Source organism: Neovison vison, chromosome 13 (assembly GCF_020171115.1).
Source record: "Neovison vison isolate M4711 chromosome 13, ASM_NN_V1, whole genome shotgun sequence".
NCBI classification, from domain to species: Eukaryota; Metazoa; Chordata; class Mammalia; order Carnivora; family Mustelidae; genus Neogale; species Neogale vison.
Window position 1 is genome coordinate 69,548,840 of NC_058103.1, and position 26,644 is coordinate 69,575,483.

Here is a 26,644-nt window from a genome sequence, read left to right on the forward strand (position 1 = left end):
ACCCAGTGGGAGAGTAAATTACAGAATGTAGCAAATTATGAGATAAGGTGGGTCAGGATGGATTTGATCACCAAACAGTTTACCAAAGTTTTAGGTGGTACTGGTAGTAAGGAGGTCATTGTAAGGATTTTGAAGCGATTTTTCATGAATGAGGGCTTTTTGGTTTTGTTTTGGTTTTTAATAGAAGTAACTCTCCACAGATGAAGCATGTAGGATTAACTGTAAAGAAAAAAACTTGGTAATTGTGAGGCTGCAGGGTATTTGGTGTAATACTGTGTAAAGACCCTCCCCCTCATTCTCCCCTCACCCCCTAAGAAGTAAAAACAAGAAAGAAAAATTCAGTGTATGTAATATATAATAATTTATTTTATATTATATAATATTACATGTGTATATATGCATGTGTGTATATAATCAAACACACACACACACACACACACATATATATATATTTCCAACGGAAAGGAAATGATATTGACTTTAGGCCCTACATGACTATAGTATATAAGAAAAAGGAGTCAACAAAAGCAAAATCCTAACAAAATTAATGGTTTCACCAATGTGCTTCATTAAAAATGTCTAAAAAATGTTCTAAGAACATTCTAATACATTATTTTTTAAGTAAGCTAAACATTGAAACAATTTCTGATTCCTGTATTATACAATATTGATATTTGGTATATGCTCCTTTTCCTATAGTAATTAATACTCAGAATAAGCAAAAATAACTTAGCTACTTGCTTCATGAAATACATACTTTTAGGAAACTATGAAGCAACTAAACTATCTTATTTATAAAGACTAATTTTTCAAAGCTCCCTTAAAGTTACTTGCTCTTTAATCCAAAGTTATTATGTCACAAACTCTGCCCAATACCAGTTTCCAGACTTAGCAGAGACCCCATGTAATCATTTAGCTCATGCCTTAGAATCCTATAAATATCCACTCCTGAATTCCCTGGGATGTAACCATCCCTCAGAATAATATACTTCTTAAAATATAACTTTAACTAACGAGGAGTTGTACTGGTCACACAAGCATGCTTAAAGATGACCTTGAGAAAAACCTTGTACTAGCAGCAGGCCTCTGGTGGAGAGGATGATATACGTCATTGAAGCCCAGCAGCTGGGCATACCCAGCTGGGGATGCCAGGCTCGCTCAGGGCAGAACACTGCTTGCTTCCCTTTTTCGTTGCCTCCCCTGCCTCAGAGATAGCCTGCTGTTATGGTAATCCCTTTAAGCGGGCTTGCTCAAGGACAAATTCATGCTGCTGGACCAGACACACTTTACTCTTCTTCTTGTTTACCTATAAGACTTATGATCAACATATGACTCACATTCTTTCTTGTTTACCTACAAGACCTAAGGTTAATGTATAACCTTCTTCTCCTTTGTTGTCTTGTATCTAATAAGTACAGGACTGAGGAGTTTGTGCCTCATTCTTCTCCTGTGCACTCTTAGGAAGTGGCACTGAGACATTACTTAAACTATGTCATATTTATGAATATGCTTTTCGGATGGTCTTTTGGGGAGTTCATCATACAGTTAATATATTGATGCCAATATATTATTATTTATATTCAATTGATGCTAGGAAATACAAGATATATTAAGATTTCAATTTGTGCTGGAATTATTGACTCTTAGGACACTGGAAGCTGAACTGCCAGAAGAATACAGCTTTGAGAAATATGTGCCTTTTCCATTAGTGGGCTCTATGAAGGATGGTTCTGTATCTTTATATAGACTACCATAATCTCAGGGCCTCATGTTATGAATGGCACAGTAGGAAATGAATATATTGTTGAATAAAAAAATTTAAAAAGGTACCACTGAAGTCACTGACATCCTAATATGTGACTTTAACTAATTCCATTGGTGGTGTTCTCATATATTTGCAGTTGAAAGAAAACTGATTTCAGGATGACAATTAGCTCTATGTTACACCGTTAGGGACCAAGCAGTGACAAATTGCTCAGTGGTTCCCAGGCTCTCATATCCTTAGGGGAAGATATGATCTTGAAAAACAGGACTGTGTATTGGCAACAAATTCCACCTATTATTATTAAATGAACTGCACTCTTTTCAATATATTACTCATTGTAAGTAGGTTTTCATAGAACAAGTGTGTTAGCACAGAAATAAGCAAATGATAACTCTCACATTTTATCCATATAAGTACTTATAGTATTGAAAAACAATGATAATTTGTCTTGAGGATTAATTGCCTTTGTTTAGAAACAGAAAAACAGTTGCTGACAGAGTCTAGATGGAGAGGGGGAAAAAATGAAAGGAGGATTAAATTCTTTTGCATCAGAAATGTATAGAACCTTTTTGTTTGCTTCTATAGTGATTTCTCCAAAATGAAAAGGGATGAGAGGAAAGGAAGGAAAAACAATCAAAAAGTGTGGTAAAAACATACATTATGTGAGCAGACATGACAAGTGAGGAATTTACCAGTGAAGACTTGGGGAAGAAAAAAAAAAACTACTTTCAGAATGAATGCTATCAGTTAGTCTTAAATACACTCTATTTGGGGGATGTTGATTGTTACCATTTCCTAAACTATTCAGTGCACATAAACACCTCATAAAATTATGTGTGGTTTCATGAAGTTTTACTTCCAAGTATGTATGGAATGGAAACTATATGTAGGATATGGACTTAATCCATAAAATTTATTAATCTGTTGAAGTGAAGCTTTGAGTCAGAAATAATATGATGATGTAAGCCACCAATGTATGTTCCCTAATCCTGAGGTAGAGGCGGGTGGGTATATATTAATTTTCTGCACACTGTGCAATGTAGATTTAAGTTCATATCATAGATAACTTAAGGGCAAAGTGACAACAAGTAAGAGCTAAAATAATATAAAATGAAAAAAAATTCCAAAACAAAAACAACCACAAAAGTGAGTCTATATATGGCACATGCTAAAAAGTATTTTCCTATATTTATTTGTAGGTAATATACATAAATATTTTTAACATCCTATACAATCTCGGGCAAAATTAAAGAACTTGAAGAAAGCATAGTGCATAGATACAGTATTATTAGTTATAATTTGTGGTAATTATATATAGTAAAACGTAGTCCTAATAATCCAATTTCATGTTTACCCATTAAAAATGTTTTTTCATAGATAACAGAATGTTTTGGGGATGCAGATTTAATCAAAGAATATAAAATGATGAATTGCACATTGAAATCACCACATTAGGTGATACGAGCTTTAAAATTTTACCAGCTTTGAACTTATAACTCCACCACTAAACATGATTTTCAATACCATCAACTAAAATTTGCTCAGTACTCTAATTTGTTTGTGCTTAAGCACTTCCGGAATATAATTTATTGACATCAACCTGTTTGTAAGTATGATTAAATTCTATCTTAACAGCCACTTGGATATATGCCATCTAGTGTCCTCCAAAAAAATAAAGCTATAATGGAAAAGCCAAAAGCAAATATGTTGATTTCCTTTTAGTGTGTGAAACAAAGAATGAGAAAGGAAGAAGAGAGAAGGAAGAAAGAAAAGGAGAAGAGCAGTTCTGAATACCGAACACCAAACAAGTGAGAGAGTTAGACACACTTTGACTAATCTCACGAGTTGACATTATAAAATTAAAATACTTCCTTTTAGGTCCACTTTGAAATCATTTGGAATTTTATTCCATCCATTTGTAAGGCTCTAAATGGGTTATTTGTGTCTGAAATGGCCAATAACAATTCATTTTCCATTTTAAAGTTGTTACTTAAGAGAGTGAGCACAGGGAGGTATAGGTAGAGAGGGGAGACAGAACTCAAGCACTGAGTAAGGAGTACAGAGTACTCCCACCGAGTATGGAACCTGAGGCAGGACTCAATTCTAGAACCCTGAGATCATGACCTGGGCAGAAACCAAGAGTCTGACGCTTAACCCATAGAGCCACCCAGGCACCCCTCTGTGGGTAGATAAAGCTAACTACTTTATCTATATTTCAGAGAAACAAACAGGTGGGGGGAGGAGATACTTTTTTGAACCACAGACTCTTGAATTCAAAATCAAATTAATAACTCTGGATTTACTCACAAGGAGGACATTGCAACGTTTTGTTGTTGTTTTTAAGCACTTCTTTTTTTAACATTCTTTGTCTAGAAAAATAAGCAACTCTCTGTGCCACAATGGTGCATGACCTGATTCTTTAAATAGAATGCATCTACAGGATCACTGAACAGTCCCATCAGATGTGCTTTAAAGGCAAAATCCCTTGATGAGAGATTCTTGGGACATGACATCCCCTGAACTCAACAGCAGTTTAAAAAAGCAAGGTAGGGATAAAAGTGGCCACGGTCTTCAATGAAATAGCTTGGGATCTATGCCGCTCATTTGTATGGATGTTTTATGTGTTTTTAAATTAAGTTCTAATGGGAAGCATTTATTTAGAAAAAAAAAAAAAACCTCATTCTACTTAGTGGTGGAGAAACAGAACTTCTAAAATTATGAATAAAAAAAAATACTATCTGTATATTCTTATTTACCTTTTATCTGCTAAAAAGATGAATAAAAAATAGTGGTAATAATAGACAAGACTAAACTTTTTTATTAATGTAACTTATTTCCACAGGGTAATAATAAAGCAAATAGTTTAGTGGCATTTAAAAAAACGGATTTCATTTAGTGAATGGAAAGAGTATTTGCAGTTATTTTAGCTGGGGCTAAGGCAATTAAAGGCTTTATGTCTGCATACTTCATAATAAAAATTAGATACTTAGCTGGGGGAAAACATCCTTTTATTCTGGTGTTTTATTATAAGTAAACATATTCTCTCAAACAACTAGCATAACTTTTTTTTTTTTTTTTTTGAGGTTCAGAAATCCTTCTATCCGGGAATCTGGGAATCCAAGGGTTCCTTCCGTGATGAAAATCCAATGACTATTCCTTAAACTATCATAGTGCAACACAATAAAAGAATTATGATCACTTTAAAGCTAGGTGGCATTCATCAAATGGTAACCCAGGGGTGAAAGGTCCTATATCCCATTTCTAGTCTTTTGAACCATCTACTAAACTAATGTATTTTTCTCTTTAAAATGTCCTAAGAGATATGAGATACCTTGTGCTTATAGGGTTTTTGAAATTTTATTTTAAGGAATCAAAAGAAATTTGCTCTGTGAGCAGGTTTTTCAGTTTGGCTTGAGGCCTTTGATTCGGGGAATGAGCAATCTCCTTCCAACTCTCTCCACTGGAGAGATGTCCCCTTTCAACCTATCTCTTGGTCCAATACAAATCAATGAACTCGAGACCCAATATACCATGTCTTAAAAATCCATTTAGAAAACAATTGCCCCATTCAAAGTTCATCTCCTTCCTTTATCAGAAACTGCTGGAAATGTAATTTTGCAGCAAGCATTTCATTTCTTGTCTTGAAATAGGCTGAGGTAAATGTAAAGTCCATGATTAGATAAATGTAATGTCTTGGGTTGACGCCAGGATGAAATATTTGGTGTGGTCAGAACTGATGGACGTTTTGTATAGTTACCCAGTTGTATAATGGGACAAATTCCCATGACTCTATTTAAAACATCATGTGGTTCCTCTCAATTAATACTACCAAAAGCACATTGGCACAAATACAAAAAGTAAGAGGGAGTAGTGCTGAGCACACAAGTGCAAGTCATCTTTGCTCTGTACAGATTCTCCTTAATACAATAAACTGTATCGGTGCAATTTATTTACTGAACTGTACTGCATGCAGTAAATAACACAACAAAGATTATTCCTTCTTCAAAAATCACTTCTGTGAGATTACAAATAGAAAGCCTGTGCCAGTAATCTCCAATAGTAGAATCAAGGATTAAAACCTTATGAAATTAACATGTACATGGGCATGCACATAAGCACTACAGCCATAGAAACATATTGTTTATGAAGTTTCTTCATCTTAATGTCAAGAAAACATATTTATCTTTATTTCCTGCTATCAAGATACATATTCAGTATAAAAGAGGGGAAAAAGAATGAGATGACTTTGAGAAGTAACAAGAAACAGTATATTAGCAAAGCCTTTAGAAAATATCTTTTGGAAATGTAAAGGCTAAATTTTCTGGCACATTGACACCCCGACTCATAACACAGGAATGAATCAAATGATACAATAATAAGTTTTTTTTTTTTTTTAAGTTCCCCTTTCCTTGATGTGGTTGTGTTTCAGGGATACACAGAAACCCATGATTATCAAGAACAATATTCCATCACTATCATGTGTTTCAGATTGATAAGATTCCACTATTTACTTTTTTAAAAATGAAAATGTCTATTATTATTTAAAACATCTACCACTTTAATAATTATCAATAATTTTCAATATAATTATCAATAAAAATTAACATTTTATTTTCTAGTGTCCTCAAGTCCAGCATAGTTAGTGATATAGAAACTTTGTTCTCTCTACTTCTGAAGTAAAATGAAGAATATGTGACCACTATTTGTAACACTTAAAAAAAATTATGACCATTTTAAATTATTATTATTCATATTAACCACAATCCTATAGTAGTACTTCAGTAGCACACATACTAAAATTGGAAAGATACAGAGAGGTTTAGCATGTCCCCTGCACAAAGACAATGTGCAAATTTCTAAAGTATTCCACAAATGCATGTGCATATGCCCCTATACAGTGCACACACACATAGGAGCAACTATATAATACCCTGGTTCCATATAATGAAAAAAAACTTGATACATCTTTGAAATCATATGCTTATGACCATAACTTACAAATACAGACATATTTTGAAATTTTCATAATTTTCTAAGATTTAAATTGTTCTTTGTAAATTTTTTTTAATTCTCCAGAAATATTTGATTTTTCTCTGTATTGGTGGAATTCTATAATCACATAATCCTGTATTTTAGAATGTTTTTTTTTTCTCTTTGAAATAGTTTCTTATTTCTATTTCTGGTGTTACAAAATTGCATGATAAAGTATACTCTAGTTGAGACTTATAATTCATTGGGCTGGTACTTGGTGACTACCTTTTCCTTTCTTGGGAGTCTCACAAATTATTTGTTAATTTCCATTTTTCCCTGATATCCTATAACTTCTATTAGAAAATAAAAACGAGGATATTTTCTCCAGCATTTTTCATCTTCTTCTTTCCTCCTTTTCAGATTTCCCCTACTTCTAAACTTTCCAGAATTTTTTTTTCAATTAGCCTTGTTTTGGATACAATAAACACCTTCCCTTTTCTTCTTCAGGTTATGACTTATGGGTGTCTTGCCTTTTTGTTTTCTTCACTTCCTTGCATTCCCTGTTTCTTCTGGTTTTTGTTTGTTTGGTTGGTTTTGCTTATTTGTTTTTTTTTTTTTTCTTTTTAAGATTTTCTTTATTTATTTGATAGAAAGCACAAGCAGGGGGAGCAGCAGAGGGAGAGGGAGGAGCAGGCTCCCCGCTGAGCAGGGAGCCCATGCGGGCTTGATCCTAGGACCCAACGATTATGGCCTGAGCTGAAGGCAGACGCTAAACTGACTGAGCCACCCAGGAGCCCTCTTTGCTTTCCTTGGTGGAGACTTCACTAACTGCGGCAGCCAGACAAATTTCAATCACTCACAGGACTTGGAATTACCAGAGCTTAAGCATCTATAGGTCATTGCGGGGGAAAAAAAGAAAACAAAATGGCAGCAGCACTGAATTAGGAGCTTCATTTCGAAGGCTGCCTCACAGCACAGCTCAGAAACCACAAGCTAGCTCTTACTGTCCTCCATCTGCAGGGCTATAGTGCATGCACCTTCCTTCAAGTCACAAACCACCAAGATAGGTACAGAATACCTCAGACCAGAGCACCCAATAGAGTACTGTGAAGTAACCAGCCCCAGCGGCAGCGTCAGGGTGGGGAAAAATCGCCTAAACCAGGTATAAACCATCACCTCACTGTTAGCAGTTTCCATTAAGTCGGCGCAAACCACCAGAAACTCACCTTGGCCCCGCGGCTGAAAAGCAACACTATTGATCAGTACAAGTCGGGCCTTGTCTGGAGTCCAGACTGTCTCGGTACCTATCTCACTTCAGCCAAGCAGCTCAGACTAATTCCGCGCATGCCGCAATTAACCCTCACCGAACAGACTTTCCTTCGGTAAAAGCGTGAATGAAAATTTTAACTGAAACTCTGAAATAGGCATGCATGGCTTACCTTCCAATCTGCGTGAACAGGCATTTGCAGTGGAGACCATCAAATGGGAAACTGGAGAATTTCATCACTTCAGGCTGTACGGATTGGATTCTCCACGGAAAGCTGCGGCGGGGCGAAACCGAAAGTGGCCCGACTTCCTGCCGGGCAACCTCTCGCGGGATAGTGGGAGGCAGCCGCGAGATGTCCCGCGTGGCTGTGGGCCCCTCCAGGCTTACAGCCCTCCCACTGCTCTGGGCCTGTGCCTTTCCTCCTTCACTTTAAAGGGCCTTACGTGATGTGTGGTTGCTGGAGAGCTTTCAGTTGTTGCTTCTGACACTGGATTTAGTGAAGGGTTTACGGAGCACACCTGGGATGGGCCTGAATGTTACCGAGTAACAAAGCAGTCATGGAACACAGCAGTTTTCACAGAGACTGACTTACCCTGGCAAAGATTATAAAGGCACGAGTGAAGATGTTTAAGTGTTACAATATTAAGGCCAGAACTATGGGGCCGCTGCTGCAGGGCCTTCTACAATCCTCTATTCAGGGTGCTTCCTTCCGTACTTCATTTACAACACCCTCAGGATGAAGGTTGCGATATACAGCTTTGATCCAGTGGAGTCTGTTGGTTTGCAACTGGTATTTCCCCCGAGTGAATTCAAAACTCGCCCATGTATATGAGGGCAAGGGGAGACTGCAGAGGTAGACCATTGCAGATTGGTAGGTGGCAGTTTTAATAAGCAAGAGGAAATTTTCAGTTGTAGTTTGTGTGGTCTGCTTCTTGGCTCCTAAGCAAGCTATACTTTAACGTCTAGCTATACTTTAACGTCTATCAAGGTCAGAATGACTGGCAAAACCTCAAAGCAGGGGCTCTAGTTCTGCCCCAAGCACATGTCTGCTTTGTTAAAAATAAATAGCCAAAAAAAAAAAAAAAGCCAATAAATCAAGGTTTTTTAATTTATTTGGGGGGGGCAGAGGAAAGGGGGAGATCCAGACTCCCCGCTGAACACAGACTGCCAGGTAGGGCTGCATCCCAGGACCCTGAGCAGACAGAAATCAAGAGTCTGTGCAGCTGTCAGATGTCCCCCAAAAGGAGCATTCTGAACACATGATAAGAGAAAGAAACTTCCCTGGTTCTCATAAGATTAAAGTCATAAGCCTTGCATATACTAAAAACAGGAGATAAAAACGTAAGATGAACTTTCTGGAACGTTCTCCAGCATGATGGTTTGTAACTCTTTATACAAAAAAAACAAAACAAAACATATATAACCCTACATCAAATGTTCCTTTTCTGGAGCGCTCTCTTCTTGGTGAGGATTGTACGTCCCAGGCAGCTGTCCTAACTTGGGCTCAAACAAAACTCTTTTCCTTTCTCTTCAAAGTTTTTTAAAAGATTTGTTGATTTTGCATCAACAACAAATTTACAAACCAGGCTTTCCCTGGGTGGTGGCAAGAGGAGTAGCTCTAGTTCCCTGCCAAAATCTTAAGAGTTTAGAGACCTTAACAGGGTTCAGGCACATGGATAGTTGAGATGGTCTCAATACCACAAACTCTTTTAGGGCTGCAACCTGAAGTATTTCCTAATATGGGAGGAATACAGAACATACATTCCAAGAATAGGGGAAGGCATAAAGAGCCTTTGATTACTGGGTCCATCTCAGGAATCAACCAGCTGTCACATCCTCTTGATGACCTCCTCCAATACTCCACCCCTCCTGACCAGCTCTTACAATCTGGCATGTCCCCCCACCTTGACAATGTACCCTGGGCAGTCAACTGGTTTGTTAGTATGGGGGTAGTTTGTTTGACAACAATCTAGCTGCACCGTGGGCAGATACCATAGCAACAATATAAGCACATGCAAGAGAAATACAGATTTAAATGATGATTCCCAAAATAAGTACCAATATTTTTTCCTACCAAGAGCCCCATTACCCAAACCACTGATTTATTAAGTCCCATAGTCTGGGACTGAATCATTCAGAATATGCATTTGTGTCCTTGTGTTCTAATAAAGATGATATAACATTAGAACATCATATATTAATAGCTTGGCCAAGTGAAGGTGGTTGTTAGTAATTTAATATGATGTCTAATATTTCATTCTTTCTATGAATTTTCTTCTTGTATGTTATATGGAAGATAGAACCTCTCTTCAATGTCATGTTCTTAGCCTGCTCTTGTATATCATAACCTTCGAAATGTGATCCCTATCACTATTCAACAAGGGTACACGTAGTTAGGACTCAGCTTCTCAAATCCCCTAATGGTGGCAGCCTGGGTTGTATGGCAATAAGAAAAGCTTGGGTTAGGTCAGGCACATATCCACAGAAACCAAGACATACTTAGAACCCTCACTAGGAAGGTAGGAGCCGATACAATCAATTTGCCAATTCCTCCTGATGGTCTCAGACTCCTTTGGCAGTTACCTTGGCCATTGTTTAGAACACACAGGTCATGATCTTACTACATTAATCAAGTCACCATATTTTAAAGGCTACCTGGTATCTTTGGTAATATGCCATCCCTCTCAGGCACTGTAGTGGTCACTCTTCCTTTGAACCCGATCTGCTGTATCTCCTGAAAGGTCAATTGCTAGGACAGGTACTTGACCTAGGGTATCAGCTTCCTGATTTCCAGGAAGTGTTGGCACTTTATGAGCCAGGACATAGAAGACAGTGAGCACAGTTTCAGGCTCTTGCAAGAAAACCCAAATTTTTCCACATATCCTAATTCCACAAGGACTTATTCGTGATCACCCACACCTCAGCTTCTCATTTTCCAAGCAATAATGTCAACCTCTTTAGAGCAGCCTGTCAGTGCAAAGGGTGAGCAGCCTGTCAGTGTAAAGGGTTAACAGCAAGGGCTTATGAATGATCACCAGCCAAACTGTTCTTGAGTTCAGCCCACTGGCTGCTACAGTTCATTCCTGTTTCCATCCAAAGGTGTCAGTATTGGGCTGAATAGCCACTACGATCCAACTGGGCTCGTTGCCCTAACTAGACCAATCTGTATACAAGGCATCATTGGAAATTTTTCCCCATTCCTTCTCCACAAGCCACAAAAGCCACTACAGCAATAGGGGTGGGAGCATTTGGAGGATCTACATATTCTACAGGGCCTAATAGTGTCCACATTTCTAGAGAAGTTGGCTGGTGGACAAGGAACTTAGATCAAATAGGTTTGCCATTTAGTCAAAGTGGGAGTTCTGAGCCCTGGCAGAGGTAGATCAGTGGAACATATTCTCAACCCACCCCTTGATTAGCAAGATAAGTTCGGTCCATGATATACTCTTCCCTTGTAAGGGGCTCCACCTGGAGGAGCACAATGTATACTGTAGGAGCTGTTGTTCTATAGGGATATATTGAGTTTCTGCCCCCTTCTAGAGTTGGGACCAAAATCCTGATGGTATTCTCTCCTTTTTTAATGTCTCTGCCACAGGGGCTAACCCACGTCTTCCAGAGTCACAGATACATCTAACCCAAATGGTAACCCTGTTTGGGAGATGCCCAGAGCTTTAATCTTCTTCACTAGTTGCTTTCTCAAAGGCAGCTTGTTGCCCTGATCTTCTGACCGTATGACTTCAAAAACTTGGCGGTGTCCGGGCCTTGAATTTTCTGAGTTCACCACTCATCCTCTCCCTCACAGATGTTCAGCAAAGTCTGCAAAATGTTCTACAGCAGAGACAAGTTTTCACATTCAACATTATATGGTCAATGTAAAGGGCCCACATTTTACTGATGCGGGGAAGGAGAACAGATCTTGGGCTACCATCCCATGATATGTCATGGGGTTGTGTAGGTAGCCTTGGGGAAGCACTTGAAAGATCCATTGTTGCCCCTTCCACTTGCAGGCAAATTAATCTCTGACTCTGTGGCCAGAGACATACTGGAAAAAATATATATATTTTTGACAAGTCCACTATGGCATGGTATCCTCCTAGGACCATGGCCATAGTATCTAAGATGGTGACAGTATTGGGCATAGCCATATCAACAGGAGGCACTACCTTGTTATCAATAGCCCACAGTCATCTCCCATGAGCCATTTGGCTTTTTCACTGGCTATATCATACTGCTAAAAGTACTGTGGACAAGGTACATAATATCTGCTCAGTGCAAATCTTAGTTTCTATTTCCTTATACTCTCCAGGCAATTTATTTTGTTTGACAGGTACCACTCTTCCAAGGAGGATAGACTTACTGGTTTTAAGTTTGCATTTCTCCTCAGCACTGGTTTGATTATTCTAATCTGAAGGTAGAATTCACTGATAGAGGTTTGAAGAGTTTGACCTTTTAGGACATTATGACTCAATATGTTCTCAGGTATTAGAGAAATAGAATTCCTTGTTCTTGGTAAGGAGAATACCCAATTTGCTGTGTCTAAAGGCCCTTCTTGACCATAATGTTTGCCCTGGGAATATTAGAGATACTCACACCCTGTAGGTGGTATAACTAGTTTAAAAAGCAGGGTAGAAATTTCTACTGATGTTGATATCGCATATACCAAAAGTACGTTTATGTACACATGATGTATGGATAAAATATTCTTAGCAGCATTATTTATACTCTTGGAAAAATCCAAATCTTTATTTTCATTAGAATGAATAAGTGAATCATTGTGCATTCATATATTGAATGCAAAACTCTGATACTGACGTATTATTCATTTATAGATTTGACTGGTTTCAAAAATGTGCTTTGGCAATAAAATGCATGCAATAAAATTAAGTAATAAAGGAAGAAAAGCAAAATAAGGATAAATAGGGGCATTCATAAGGTGGCTAATGTTCACACAGACTATATTGGTATCAAAATTATGACATTTGTGTGAATTTAATTTTATTTTCAGAATATTACAAGGTTTATGTTCTTATAGCTTTGTTTAATAATTTTTCAGTGCAATCACTTGAAAAAGCGTAATTAATATCTGGAAGAGTTTTCCCCAAATTTTCTTGAAATTAAGACTTTCTTTAAATACCTGAGTGCTAGACTCAGCTTCCTAGATCTGTTGTTTCTACATTGGATGACACAAGATGACATCAATATATTGTAAATTTTCCCCACACCCCCATTTGTATTAATGTTATCACATTCTTTGAAGTTGTATGGGATGGGTGGACATAAATTCTCATTAGCAGCTAATGAAATCTCTGCTTATATGGATTTCTATTTTATTCAAAAATTACCACTCTATTTGGGAGAACATAGATAAGGTCTCAGCATAGCCATAGCTTATGTACATTGTTATAAATGTAATTTAATTATGTAGCTGGACTAGAATGTCAGCAGCCTCTGAGCATTTTAAGAGAAAGTAATTTGTTTTTCTTTCAGTAATATTCCTATGAATTTTAGGTTAAAATGACACCAGGATAATCTATACCTAATGCTTCCTTTTGTCAAGGAAAAGGTGATTTTCCTTCTTTCTACTCCTGATAAACTTTTCATTGGACTTTTATTCTTTCTAGCCTTCCCTCTGAGATCTTGCCCAGGTAATTATATCCTCTATTTTTAATACCTGCAATCTCCCCTGGCTTCTCGGTCTAAAAAACATGCTGAATTCTCCTATTAAAAACAAAAACAAAACAAACCTTTGATCCTTAATCTATCTTGTTTCTCTATTCCCTTCTCTTCCAAGTGCCTAACTGCTCATTGGCTTCTCCACAAACTAAATTGAGAGTAAAAACCTTGTATTCCTCAAACTCTTTCCTAGACTTCTGTTACAACATTAGCAAGACTTTTACATCATATTTCAAAGTGCATGATGTAAACCATGTTGATATTGGCATGTACATAGAAATCAGGGAAATGTCTGTTAGTGTAGTCCTTGATTTCTAAAATTTTCAAAAATATAGAAAAATATACTTTATGAGAGAAAGAGGTACTGGAGAAAAGTAACATTTCTATATTTTAAGTACATATTGTAGTATGTTGAAGTTTTTATTAACAAATTACATTTACATAAATTATTGATTGCACTATTTTTTTCTAAGTCAGTGGTACTAAAGTTAAAATACTGTTGTTCCCCAAAGCCCTAAAAAATGTCAATGTAGAGTTTAGCAATTTATTTGACAAATGTGTATTATCAGTGTTTCTTGAATTATTATTCAGAATAAAGTAAATTTATCATAGTATATTAGGTCTTGGAGGCTCTCTCTCTATGTATATATATATATTTGAATGAAAGAAAGTGAGTCAAAGTCAGTGCCAACACCTGAAGTCAGTGTATTTTTTCTTTTAAAGCCATCCAGTGCTGTGATAAATGATGTCAACAAAGCTCTTTGTTTCAGGCCCACCCCTAATAATTATTTGGCCTAGGGCCAAAGTACAAATCAACATGCATATTCCAAATATTTAATGTATAAATCCTTCTACATCCATGATCCAGTGGCATTTCTACCATGGATCCCTAGACCATTCAACAAGGTTTAGAACTCCAATACAGATTATTTTTCTTCCTCAAAGCTAAGGATTTTATGGAGCAGGGCTGGAGAAGGTATTATATAAAGTGATGCTGAGTTCAGAATTTCTGGAGTGTGGCTGAACCCAGTCCCAGTCCAGATGTTGACTGACTTAGTCAAGATTCTGAATGAGCCAGGGTGAACTAGGTTCCCTCCACCACCTTCACTTCTTCAACTCAGAATTTCCAAAGCAGTTTCAAGTGCTTCTCTAAACTAACTCAACCAAGAGGAAGTAGCGCGAACCTAGGAAACACTAAGGGTGTCTTAAGGCAGTCAACAAAAATAACCACCATTTCATGGGTTTCCCAGGGCAGAAGCTCAGATTCTTCTACTTTACCTTCATTTTGCAGCCAAGTGGACACTTACAAATTTATAATCCCTCGTTTTCTTGTCTGGCCGCCAGTTTGGTTTGAACAATTCTTCAACATAATTGCGATTTGTGAGGAAACATTAAAAGTTTCCATATAGGTATAAAAGAAATATAAAATGTGTCTCAGTGCTTGTGAATTGCAGAGGATCTCCAAAGTATGTTGCTTCATGGGGCGCCTGGGGGGCTCAGTCATTAAGCATCTGCCTTCTGCTCAGGTCATGATCCCAGCGTCCTGGGATTGAGCCCCATATGGGGCTCCCTGCTCAGCTGGGAGCCGCTTTTCCCTCTCTGGCTCTCCTGTGCTTGTGTTCCCTCTCTCCTTATCCCTCTCTGTCATAAAAAAATTTTAAAAGTCTTAAAAAAAAAGTATGTTGTTTCTGATACCTGTAACTAAGAATGGTATTGCCCTAATTTCTAAAATTGTCAATCTTTAAATATAGTTTTATAACAAAATTCATAATGAAGGCTTTTGAGTTGTGTATGTGGTTCACACTGATTCCAGACTGGGTGTAGTAAGCTAAGAACATGGACAAGGTAAATTAAGGTTTTCTTAGCTTTTTGAGCACATGATTATCTGCCAAAAAGATCTGTGTATGTAAACTATGATGTTCTTTCCCAGCCACTGAAAAATCATATAAAAACAACAACTATAATAATTAGAAAAATACTTACAAATAAAAGCAATATCTTTACGACATTTTTAAAATTGTGGTACTATTTACATGTAAAAAAAAGAGGTCTTTTGTTGCTCAGCATACGAATTATAGTGTGCACACGAATACTTTGGCTGAGATTAAGATTCCATTGCTAATGATTATAATTACCATAAAATTCATTGCAGTTGGGCTATTTTAAAAGTAAAAATAAAGACGCATGTTCTTTCAAATCGTAAAGGCTGGAGTTAGAATAACTATTTCTAGACTTAGTCCCAGTTATGCTAATTATTATTAGGTTGTCTGTCCTTGAAATTTAGATCAGTTTCATCCACTGTTTAAATCTGATTTTACAAATCAAACTCCAGTAAGGAAACAAATGGAAATGCATCTTTCAGCAGCATCATCTGACAGTATATGATAAACAGCATCATTTACAGGACACTGCATCATACCATTTACATTTAGAAGGAAGAAAAATGCTGATTAAGCTTGCATTTGGCCCAGGCTTTCCAATACATAGAGTGTTAAGCAATTCAATCTTTTCAGCTTTAAAGCCACACACATTTCTAATCATAACACGCCAGAAGCAATAAAACTACCAGAATGGGTGGGGGTGTTTACTTCTGACACATTATAACATCTCTGAGCCAGCAGTATTCCAAAAAACATGTGTTATTATTATCTCTGGATTGACAGCTCAGTACCCAAGGGTCTCTTCCTCCCCCCAAGGTTTGTTTTTAAAACTCACAAAGGACTCCCTTAAAATAAGTGTAAAATTGCATTTCCCATTCAATGACGCACCACTTGTTTCAAAGGAAAAAAGAAATCAACTGACTGTTTTTGCAATTATTTTTTTTTAAAGATTTTATTTATTTATTTGACAGAGAGAGATCACAAGCAGGCAGAGAGGCAGGCAGAGAGAGAGAGGAGGAAGCAGGCTCCCCGATGAGCGGTGAGCCCGACGCGGGACTCGATCCCAGGACCCTGAGATCACGACCTGAGCCGAAAGCAGCGGCTTAACCCACTGAGCCACCCAGGCGCCCTGTTTTTGTAATTAAATAATCTCCATGTTCGGAGCAGAAGGAAAACAAAACAAAATTGCTAAACATTTTTCAGTTTTTTTTTTTTTTTAATTAGGTTTGGTGAAAGTTGTGTATGCATTAAAAAAGCTCATTTTTATTTTTGAACATACTAGCATTGGTGATACTTCTAGAGGAATACCAAAGATCTGTAATATAAAGATAAAAATACAGGAGCACCTGGATGGCTCAGTTGGTTAAGTGGCTGCCTTTGGCTCTGGTCACCATCCCAGAATCCTGAGATCAGGTCCTGCATGCCAGGGTGGGGTGGGGGGAGGGGGGATGTTCCTGCTCAGTGGGGATTCTGCTTCTTTCTCTCCCTCCAAAGCTCTCTCCGCTTCTGCTCCTCCCTGCTTCTGCTTTCTCCTTCACGTGATCTCCCTCTCAAAAGAAATAAATAAAAATCTTTAAAAAAAGATAAAAATACAAAGAGGAAAACTTCATTACTTTGTAACTTCAGATGATTAAATAAATGTCTTAGTTGACACTGAACTTTTTACTAATTATGAAGAAAAATCTCTGTGTAAAGCATCAATAGTTAAAAAAAAAGAATTGTAGATTATTAGATTTAAGTAGTCTGTATTTTGGATAACTTTTTAAGCACTCTATAGTATTTCAAAGTAATTATCTAACCAATCTGTCTACTTATAAATCATTCTTATCTGTTCCTTAAAGCAATTTCCAACATGTAGTCCTGACATCCAATTTTTGTTACTGAATGTAGATAAAATAACTATAATATATACATTTAAAATAGTTTGCAGTTAAGACTGACTTCTAGTCTACAAGTCCAAAGTACAGAGAAGTTGGTTGGTTTGTTTGTTTTCATTTTAGAAACTCTTGCTTGGAGGCTCATATTCTTTCTTTATCATGCCCCATTTACTTTAATTAAAACAAAAACAAAACAAAAACAAAAACAAAAAAAACTAAAGGCGAGAAAGGAGAAAACTTGCGTCTTAAATTATCCCTTGTTAGAATTCAGAAAGAAGACAATATGGATGATCAGTTCCCATACGATAAAGATTGTAAAATAGAGAATTAAAAAAACTATATCCAAATATGAGTAAAGTATTTTATATTAGTAAAATTTCAAATTATCTGAAAAAATATTTTAGTTATAATAGATTAGATTTCATGGCTGAGTTGTGGTAAACGTGGCAAATGTGTGCATATACATATATATATAGAGAAAGAGAGATGGACAGACAGACTGACTTAACCTGGATTCCTTTTAAATTCGTTACTAGAATAATAGACTCTAGCTCTTTCTTCATCTGAAACAAAGCATGGCTCAAGTCTAAGCTTAGACCACTTCTGGATATTCTGATATTTTTTTAACTACAGTTCTTATTAAATGTGCATTTATCATACACTGTCGTGTGGACAGCATGTGTGTGCATGTGTGTGTGAGTGATCTATTTAATATCTTTTCACCTATGCATTCATCCTTCAAGTAGAAGCTTAAATGCCACTTCCTCTTTTAAAACTACTGAGATCACTCCCAAATGAAGTCAAATATATTAATTTCATATACTTACAACACTCTATGCTTGTCTTTTAGTACCTTTTTATTTTTCTAGATTGTATTTATTTATTTATTTGAGAGAGAGAGAGAGAAAGCAGGAGGGAAAGGGAGAGAGAATCTGAAGTAGACTGCACTGAGCACAGAGCCCCAACTTGGGACTCAATCCCACGACTGTGAGATCATGTGCCAAAAACAAAAGCCAAACCCTTAACTGACTGAGCCACCTAGGCATCCTTTAACACCTTTTTAAAAGCTGTACTTGAGTAAGTATTTGTGCATGAATGTCTGCTGTTTCCTGCTCTTGACTCTATGCTCCATGAGGCAGTGACCCTTCCTGCCAATCCATGTCTGTCTCACTAGGGCCTAGCAAAATGCATGGTCATAAAATGGGAATGGCTTCCTGATAAATGAACATGAAAATGAAAGAACACATGAATGAATAATACTGAAGATCCTTGAGAATTCTAGGATAATAGTTTCTTTTTCTTTTTTTCTTTTTTTTTAATCTGAGTGCATATTCCTTGGAATTACTACTAGAAAAGAGTTCTGAAATCTGTGCTAGGGAATAATAGACCTATGGTTTGGTGAGGAGATAGAAATTAATCAAGTAACTACATAAATGAATATAAAACAACACTGTAATAATGTGTGATAATAAAAGAAGGGTATATGATATTGTAATAGATGGAGCAATGAAAATGTATAGCAGGTTGATTTCTCTATGTCAGGAGGAAGTCATGCCAGGCTTTTCTGCAGAATTTAAGATAGGGCTGAGATCAGGAATCGGCTTTGGGTAAGGTAGATTTAATATTACCCTATCTCTCTGATAACAAAATTAGGGCCAAAGAATGTTTATAAATTTGCCATATATGCAACTAATTTGTATAAAGGTCAAGGCTAGATCTCAGGGAGAAGTAAAAGTAACATTTATTGAGACACTATCACTATCAACTATTAGGAACTGCTTTGAAATATTACTTGGTTTTGCCTCATTCATTTTCTTTCTCTCTCTCTCAGGAGTTTCAGTTCTCTTTATTTCTGGCTCCCACTATAGGGAAAGAACTGATAATCTGAACGATCAGCAAAAAATTATCTATTATCCTACATTCATTATTAATTATGTTCAACATTGTCTAAAAAATAAATCATACTAATTATGGATGATCTCTTTTATACTTCCTCTGGGCATCTAGCTGTCTCAGTAAACTACACTGTGGCCAATTCTGTAGTTGGAGCAGCTTCATTCCACCCATTCTCATTCCATTTACTATGGCGACTCACTGGGTACCCACCTGTCTTCAGCGGCCATGCCAGCATTCTTTATCTCTGCATGATTGTCACTGTTTCTATTTCCTGTTCTGTGTGACATGGAGGAAATCGATAATATCCAAAGATTTAGATTCTCTTTCAGTGTAGACAGAAAAGAAACTTTTATTTGGCCCTATAGGCTTATTTGTATGATTCAACCAGACACATCAGATCCATGGCTTTGCATTGGATGTTGCCCAACTTCTACCCTCCTAAAAATCAAATACCTATGGGGTATTTGATTCCCCATATGCTACTACAACTGTGTGTATTCTTCTAGGGGACTTCTTGAGTATTAGATATAAAATTTATGGCAAGATTCAGTCCCCCTTGATTTCTTGGCTATAATAGCACCTAATCCAGGGGATTGGCATGTGATGCTCCTGAGCCAAACTCTATCTGCTTCCTGTTTTGTAGATAAAGGTTTATTGGAACATAGCCATGCCCATTCATTTGTGTATCAATTCTGGCTACTTTCATGCTTTGTGGAGGAGTGGAGTAGTTGTCAAAGATTGTATGGTCTGCAAAGCTGAAAGTATTTACAGTCTGATCCTTTACAGAAAGGGGACATTGATCTGAGCTAATCTTTTTTATAAGTACTGTTTACTTAACATTTCTGACCAAAAAAAAAAATCTTAGTTGAATCATCTAATAAAGATACTAAAGATTTACAGTAACCTAACACTTGGCCAATAAAAAATTGTGTGGTTGAGTTAACCGTTTTTACCAATAACCGATACATATAGGAAAGAGTAAAGGGCTTAGAGATACTAGAATTTCCCTCTGCAATGAGTGAAAAAATAGAAAGACCCAAGATACACAAAGGAACCCTCGAATCCCTATGTTCCCTATTTTTATACATTAGCCATTTTGTGATTTTATTTATTCCCTTGAATCTCTCCTTAGCATTTATTTCAGCTACATTTCCCCTGTACTCTTAAAGTCAACCCTAGGCCTCACTCTACCACAGGGAGGCTTTGCCTGAGGGGTCTTGATAAATAGCATTTTCTGGAGCTGGTAATAAGGAAAAATTTCCATAGCATGTATGTAAGAAGATCAAGGATGATCCCTGGCTAGTTGGCTCTGCTGACTACAGTCATCTAGACTAAGTGCTGATGGAATAATATAAAATGACGTGTCAAAACAAAACAAAACAAAACAAAACAAAACATCAGAGATATATTTTTAAAATACTCTATGAATCAAAGATTTTTCATGCTGACACTTTCAAATTAGATTAATGGAACTATCATGCAGTATCATATGTTTATGAAATATTCCAAGATATTTCTATAGAGATACAGCTTCAACTTTCCATGAAAGCAATCTGAATTAGAATTTAAGCCCCCATTTTTATTTGATGTGAACAGAGAATTTAAAAAATATGTGATTGGATGCCTCTGTTAAGCTTATGATAGTAAAAGACTTTACTATCATTACGATTATTTGCCAATAGAAATTCCTCTTGGAAGTCATTAACTTCCAAGGGTCTCACTTAGTTCTCCTCTCAACTTTGATCAAATGATATATACAATTTAATTTACTTACAGTTGATCCAAATAGATTATATTTATATCATGTGATATGCAAAGTATTCTCAGAACATTCATGCAAGGAATATAAGACTGCATCCTATTTATTTTATAGGTGGAGAAACCAGGAAGATTCAAGTATGGGCAAAAATGTACGTTTACTTCAGTTAATTATTAAGGATACAAGTCTACAAATAAAATGAAATATAGAATATCAGTACTTCAAGTACTCTTCTGGGAGAATGTCATATTTATGGAGCTTGGTGCTATTTCATTTGATTTAGCTTGTATTTCTTTTTTTCTTAATATTTTTTTAAAATTTTTTCAGCATAACAGAATTCATTGTTTTTGCACCACACCCAGTGCTCCATGCAATACGGGCCCTCCTTAATACCCACCACCTGCTTGTATTTCTAACTAATATTTTCAGTAGTCTTCTAATGACTCAAATAATACTATAGGACTTATGAAAAAGTTAGCAGTATTTTAATCCCCACCTCAATTTACCAATCCCCAGAGGCAACCACTTTCATATCCTGCAATTTACTCTTTTGATAGATATCTCTATATACCTAAATAAATTCTTTTATTACCATTTTTTAAAATGTTGATTTCTAAGCATTCTCTGTTGACTTCCTTCCATGGAAGATGAAGATCTAGATGTCCTTTGTACACTGCCACCTCCTTGTCACCACCCCACCCCCACACTCATACTTATTAAACCCTCATTCTCCCAAAATACCTACTTCATGATGGTCATTTAGGTTACATCAGTGTTCCCTATACACAATTCATGAATATGTAAATGCTACTGACAGCTGAGTACTGCCTCACAACAAAGAAGGTCCAGGTATAAATATTAAACTTTCAACAATCTTTTTTATTTGATTCCACATTTTCCCCCACTTCAAAAGGCACTTGATGTCCTTTCTGAGTGTTCCACAGTATAGCAGATTTAAAAAAAAAATCATCCCTGCTTGTTGCCAGGTAGAAAATATCTTTCTTAGGTTTCTAAAGGCATTTTTAATGTGCATTAGTCAGAGTTCTCCTGAGAAACAGAATCAGAGAGAAAAAGAGAGAGACTGATTGATTATGAGGAATTGGCTCATAAATTACAGCAGCCAAGGAATCTCATGATCTGCCATCTACAAGCTGGAAATCCAGGAAAGCCAGTGGTGTAGTTCTAGTGTGAATTCAAAGACCTAAGAACTAGGAGTGCAGATGGTGTAAGCCCTAGTCCAACAGCAGACCAGTGTTCCAGCTCAAGCAATCAGACAGACTGAAGGAATTCTTCTTTCCTTCACCTTTTTGTTCAGGTCCTCAACACATTGGATGATGCTTACCCACAGTGGAAAGGGTAGTCTGCTTTACTCAGTTCACCAATTCAAGTGCTAATTTATTCTAGACAAACCTTCACAGACACACTCAGAAATATGATTGAACAAATAAATTTGGGCATCCCATGGCTCAGTCAAGCTGGCGCATAAAATTAACCATCACACCATGGATGTATCCAGTTCCCACTTTTCCTAACCTTCCATTGTTATATTCTATCATCTTTGTCATTTTTGGCTTAAGTCTTATTTTTTTAAATAAATTCTTTTGTTATAAGTCTATTCGTATTTTAATGGGGAATAGAAAATGTGTGTGTGTGACCAATCCACCATCTTCAACTGTACACCACTAATATTTATTTAAATCTTCATTAATTGAAACTCTATTTTATTGAATGGAGAACATGAAGACTACTCACTCCTTGGAGGTACTCTTAGATTTACACTTACGTTAAATGAAATAACCACTCCAGAGGAAAGTATCAATGAATCATTGAGTATTTTTAACTCCCAGGAAATCAGCTGAGACGTGTTAGAAACTTGTGAGGCCACAGATGGGAAGTAAGGGGACTATCTTAGGTCACTTGTTGATACCAAAGGAAGGTGAAAATCCTTAGTATCCATTAATATGTACTAAATGCTGTATCATGCATAAAGTCCTTCCACAGGTCCTTGTGAATATCGTACCACACAGATAAATATGGATTTGCCTGCCTTTTCACATGCTGTACCTTTTGTCTAAGAATATTATCACTTTGCTCACATAACTATTAATAGTCTTTTACAATTCAGATACAATGTCATCTTTCTAATCAAATATATCTCCATCAGCTTTTACTATAGTGACTCTCTTCTGTACTACCAAAACACCCAGAAAATATCTTATGATAGCCCCTTAGTAGGTTTTTAGATTTACCCCAAACATTTGTTATCCAGGATAAGAGTACAAAGGAAGGTACCCTGCTCAAATTCCATGTCCTTTCACTTTCTATCCTATCTCTATTCTGTCCCCTTCCCTCTCTAATGCAGGGGGGCTAATGCAGACGTTTCCTCCAAAGTTGAGTCACATATCCTTTCACCCACCCTTTAGGCAGAGGAAGAATTCACAAGATAGGATAATCTTCTAGAAAACAGTCATGTAGATGAAGCTCACACAGGTTCCTCTGCCATTTGGAAGGCTAATTCTCTGCCAGGATATCCAGATAAAGCTCTATGACATCTGGGCACTGTAGACTTCTCACCCTGTTGGGAGGAGTTAATAAGAGAAGACCAGAGTAGATGTATCAGAGCCACTGGTATTGTATATATCCCTTGAAATTGGTGATTTGTTTTCTTCTGCTTCCTCTACTCCAGTTTGAGTTCCTTAGATACAAGAACTATGTATTGTTAATCTCTGCATGTGTCAAATTAACATAGGGTTTTCCCCATGGGAGTGCTCAAATAATACTTGAATGGGAATATATCAGAATATGTTAGAAATGCCAATGTTGTCTCAAGGGAGTTCTTACCTGTCCATGAGCCAGTTTCATAGATAAATTTTCCTAGGAGGAGAAGAAAGTTTCCAAGTCTAATCAAGGGTAATCACTGTAACTAAAGCAGGTAGAACAATTGTCTTAGGAATTGGAATTGATACACAAAGAGATTCTGTCAATTAGTTATTTTTATTGGATATGAAGGTACAAACTACTATATTTTACAAACTACATTTGAGCCTTAAATAAGTCAAAGAGACAAAGAGAAAAAACAATGCCAAAGACCAACAGAGGTAAGCTGTCATAGGAAATCCTGTGACTCCAGAGAAAGAGAAGTGGGAAGCCCAGACTCCTCATATCTTTTCAGCTCTCCTGGATTTTATCCTTGAAAGATTCAATTATACTTACTTTTCTTGAATTCTATTTGATATGCCTATAACCAAATAGTTCCCTCCACATTCCCTATCCTGTATATATGTGTATCTTTACCTATAATTTCAATATTAATTTGTCTCTGCAAATAATGATTACTTTCTTTTTACTGTTACATCTTAGAGGTAAGCATATTTTCTTATACATTTATATCAAGTCTACCCCATACTACATGAAATTCTGAGTGTGTTCAACACTCAGTTGTTGTCTGAATGGCTAGTGGATCCTTTACTTTCTCCAGTGAACGTACTATCAGGTGGTGAAATAGGTTTTTGAAATTGTATTTTTTTTTTAATATTTTATTTATTTATTTGAGAGAGAGACAGTGAGAGAGAGTATGAGTGAGGAGAAGGTCAGAGAGAGAAGCAGGCTCCCCGTGGAGCTGGGAGCCCAATGCGGGACTTGATCTCGATACTCCAGGATCATGACCTGAGCTGAAGGCAGTCGCTTAACCAACTGAGTCACCCAGGCTCCCCTGATATTGTATTTTTAATCTTTTTAGGGCTATTTGAAATGGATTATTCTTCTACCTTAAATATAATCCTAGTGACACTCTAAACAACAAATATATTTCTAAAAAGATTTCACTTTTTGAATTAATTGCTGGAAATGAGTGATTTAAGGCTCATAGTAATTCACATAATAAAAATTTTTCTGTAACATTTAATATATTTTTTCTTTAAGGACAAATAATTAGCACTATTGGAGATGTCTGATTACCTAACCAAATGCTGGGCATTTCCTCTAATTTGAGTTGTATTTTGTGGACTACAACCCTAAAGATTAAATGAACATCGGGATACCCTTTAATGGGAAATATGCTACAGAAAATTATCACACAGCCTGTATTTCACACAAGAGCAGGAGGGCATGCTATACACCGTCCGTGATTCTAAGGGAATGGATATTTCTAAATGTTTGGTGTGAATGCATGTTTGCATGAGATGGTGATTATTTTTTTCTAAACAGGGTGTGATAGCCTCTTCTCTGTCACTTCATGAGTTAACTATCACTAATTGCGCCAAAGAATTTCCCCAAGTCCAATTTTGAACTGTTTGTTAATTTGCTATCCTCCATAATTGATTCTGGTTACTGGTTTACTTTGAGCATACTTATTAAGCTTTCAGTACATGGGGATGCATGTTTTTCAAAGCTGATAAATTATAATTGGGACACCTGGGAAACATTAAATTGTGTCCCAAACTAAAGCTATCACAGGCAAAGCACTTGAACAGAAGACCAGAAAGCTGAACCATATTGATGTGCTGTTAACCTCGGGCAACTTAAGAGAACCAAGTTCCTTATCTTGAGGTCACTAACAGCTCTTCCATTTTGAAGACCAAATGGTTTATCAGAAACATATATTGGCATAGTTTTATGAGATAATTTAAACAAAAGAAGACTTTGCATATTTAGAATATATAGGTTTTCACTTCACATAATTGGGTGTAATGCGTTCACAAGTGTACTAGTCTCACAGGTGTCTCAACAGGACTGTTGGAATTCACAAAACTTTCATGTGGATTGGCTTTCTGAGGAATTCAGAGCCCAGGTGGGAAAATTTGCAATAAGAGTTAAATATATACTTAAATTGATACAAATAGGGAAAGATCAGATAAAATTCATGAAACATTTTCCCCAAATCGCAACACATTTCTTATCCTCCCACACCAAGAAACTGAATGAACAGAACAAGGACAGTGAAGAGGGATGGGTAATTATGATTCTTCTCAGTAACATCTTCATGAACTCAGTACTACCTTTGTTAACTCTGGGTTAAGAGCCAGACTCATTACTGAAGCCAGCATCAAGTGTTCACCCCTTTGACAATTACAATATGTCAGTGACACATTTGCTATGGAATTACAGAACCTAGATTTTAATTCATTTGGAAAGAGAAAGGGTATTAGGAAAGACCTCTTTCTGAGCTCAGTATATCACTTAGGCTGGGATTAGGGAGAGGTAAAGAATAAGATGGAGAATACTCTATTATCTTTGAAAAACTTAAGGGACAGAAAAAAAAATGGAGTATCTTCTTGAAATGCCTTGCTCTGAGGCAATCTGAGCAATTGTTGTTTTTAACTACCCCTCAGTTAAATATGCTTCCATCATGCTATCTGTATAGAACAATGATTTGTTTTGCTTTCACTGTTGGCAAAGCAGGAGGTGTAAATATACTTTTCAAATCCTCCAGGGGACTGTCAAAGTCTTCCCCACCCCCAGCTGAAGACTAATTTAAACTACAGCCTCTTCCTCTTTGGCGGGCTTCCATGTATGAGCCAGAAAGTAGTTCTCCATCTGGAATTCTCAGTGATGCAA

The 26,644-nt window shown here is 36.7% G+C and overlaps 1 non-coding gene across 1 annotated transcript; it reads left to right on the forward strand.

Annotated features, from left to right (window-relative positions):
* The first annotated feature begins 6,538 nt into the window (after positions 1–6,538).
* Positions 6,539–6,641, forward strand: LOC122894905. The gene has a single exon (XR_006381905.1). It is a non-coding gene; the product is annotated as a U6 spliceosomal RNA (small nuclear RNA).
* The last annotated feature ends 20,003 nt before the right edge of the window (positions 6,642–26,644 follow it).